At 32.3% G+C, this 2,816-nt stretch overlaps 1 long non-coding RNA gene across 1 annotated transcript; it reads right to left on the bottom strand.

The window, feature by feature from the left end:
* Positions 1 to 310: 310 nt before the first annotated feature.
* Positions 311 to 1,472, bottom strand: LOC129907657 (uncharacterized). Its single transcript, XR_008771122.1, has 3 exons — positions 1,014 to 1,472; positions 470 to 952; positions 311 to 408 (listed from the first exon to the last, which is right to left on the bottom strand). It is a non-coding gene; the product is annotated as an uncharacterized LOC129907657 (long non-coding RNA).
* Positions 1,473 to 2,816: the final 1,344 nt, after the last annotated feature.

Below are 2,816 nucleotides of genomic sequence, written 5' to 3' on the forward strand. Positions count from 1 at the left end.
AGATGCGCAGAACGAAACAAAATTATAAACGCGAGTGCGCTATGTGTTTAGTTGTATCATGAGTCAAGACCGTTATGCCCATGATTTTTTTTTTCTTTTCTATCCATACAAAAAGATCTTCTCGCTCTTTCTGAAGCAGAGCCGTGAAAACACATGTTGATACTCACTCTCAAAGACCACGTTAAAGAGAATCAGAGAATAAATAATCAAAATTCCAAAGAGAAATAAAAGCATTTTAAAATTTCTCAAATTTTTCATTGAAAAGAGCTTTTTTGAAAGCTCTTCAAAGTGGTGATTTTCAGTTTCATATGTCACTTTTTTCTATGAAGATGAGATATCTGTATATAATTATTTGTGATTTAAGTTTGCAGGATTCCGCGCAGCAAACAGCTATGGTTGACTTCAATTCTATTACAGAGAGATTAGAAGTTAATTTTTTAACGAAATGATCTCTTTTCATAGAACTTACATGATTTTCTTTTCTGAGAATCATAGAAACTGAAGCTCCCTTCTTGCAGTTTCAGAATCACCTAGCTGAACATCATCAAGAGATTCTTTAAGCAGGAGAACTGCTCTACAATCCATCGATTCAAATGTGGGAAAACATTTTATACAAAATTGAACTCCATTTGAAATTGAAGTCAACAACTTTTGTTTTTCAAAATCCAATTACATGTTAATTGTATAAATGTTGTTCAAATTTAGCCGTCTTCCTCATACTATAGAATAATTTTGGCACCAAAACGGAGACATAACTCGACTAAAACCTAAAACATTGTTCAAGTTTTCTTTGATCTCCTGAGTCATGATTCAACATCCGGTGTTAGATTTCTTTGATTTTTAGCTGCAAAAAACTTTATTGTAAAACGTCATTCATATTTCCTTACCCCGTTGTGAGTTGTGAGATGGATTTTTTGTACGACTTTGTGTATTTTAGACAATTTGCGAAACCCTAAAAATCCAATTAGAATTTAAAAACAAAACCAAATAAATCTATGTAAGTAAACAGTTACCTGAATTTGTCTTTCGACAGTTGCCAGTTTACTCTGTTGGTGATTTCTTTACCAACTCTTCTTTTCTTCCGTGAGTTTTTCTTGTTATGTTATACCACCAGAAATGATTCCAGATTTCTGATAGAAGGTTCCATTCATTGCGAGCCCATCAAATTGAATAAGATCGATTTAGTAGACAACTTTAATGGTATCTACAAACCAGAGCGTTGTTAGTTGCAAGGAAAACAGCCCGCTCAATCTCAGGTGGATCAAACTTGAGCACATCACAGACTAATATTGTGAGAATTGTGCTTATCAATTGGTCACGAACATTTTCGAGCCCACTCTGCTTTCTTGCGATTTTTTCCTTAGATGAACCAATGCTTTCCTTACTAATATTAAGTGATGACCTGCTTTGTTCACAAAAGGCGATCACGACGGGAAGTTGCTTGATAAATATATGAATCACAGTTAGTCCTTTTTTTTTATTTGAAAGCATTAAAATGCTTATTGAAAATCTTTTAATACGCGAATAATTTAATTTGAAAGATTAATGACTAAAAGTTATAAAAATAACAATTTTAATGTTAGGAAACGTGTTTTTATATTTTTAATAAATTTTTTAAAGTAAATTTTTTCATACAAAATGCATGCAAATGATATATAAATAATTTGGCAACATATTATGTTTTATTTTAAATATAAATATAAGTACATTCATGATTGTTCTCTGATTTATTGTAAGCCATTGTAAAGTATTTAGCATTGATTGTATTGGTGTTAACCTATTGCACATTAAAATACACCTCATTCCGCGATTTTGTAACTTTTGTAAACGCTCAGTCATTTGATTATTACCTAAAAACAGTATTGTTGAACAATATTCAAAATGTGGCTTAATCATAACATTATAAATTTTTATTGCACAACTTGGCGATAATCTATTTCGAATTCTTTGGAAAAAGCCTATCTTCTTTGCAATTTTGTTACAAATGTAATTTATATGCTTCTGGAAACTTAGTTCTCTATCTAAAATTACTCCTAAGTATTTGATTTCATTTACTTTTTCTATATTATTTTCATTGATAATTATATTTTCAGTTGAATCATAATTAATTACAATAGCTTTTGATTTATTAACATTAAGTTTTAATTTATTCATTGTGAAGTACACTTCTAGGTTTTTTAGATCAGCATTAAGTTGATTGATGCATTCGCCCGCTGTGTTTCCCGAAACGTATATAAGCGTGTCATCTGCAAACATTCTAGCCTTTGAATGTTTTAGAACTTTCTCCAGATCATTGATACAAATGATGAAAAGAAGTGTTCCCAGAACTGCTCCTTGAGGCACTCCCAGTCTAACTTCTATACTTCCAGAAATTTCGTTCGCTACTTTTGTATATTGAGTTCTTTTTGATAGGTAACCCTTAAACCATTCGAGTTCTACTCCTTCAATACCATATCTTCTCAGTTTCTGAACTAGTATGCCTCGATCGATGGTCTCGAATGCTCTTTGAAGGTCCAAAAAAACCGCAACTACAACCTTTTTTTCATATACATCGGTTTTCCACTGTGTCACAACCAGATTTAAAAGCGACTCGGAGCTGTGTTGTTGTCGAAATCCTGACTGATATTCACTCAAGTAGTTGTTCGATTCCAAAAAGCTTTGTAGTTGTTTATGAACAATTTTTTCCAACACTTTACTTTCTGTCATAAGCATGTTTACCGGGCGAAATTCTGCTGGATTTACCGTATTCTTCACTTTTGCTATCGGCACAACAGTAGACTTCTTCCAGTGCTCGGGAAATATTCCGCTACTCAGTG

This window comes from Episyrphus balteatus, chromosome 1 (assembly GCF_945859705.1).
Source record: "Episyrphus balteatus chromosome 1, idEpiBalt1.1, whole genome shotgun sequence".
NCBI classification, from domain to species: Eukaryota; Metazoa; Arthropoda; class Insecta; order Diptera; family Syrphidae; genus Episyrphus; species Episyrphus balteatus.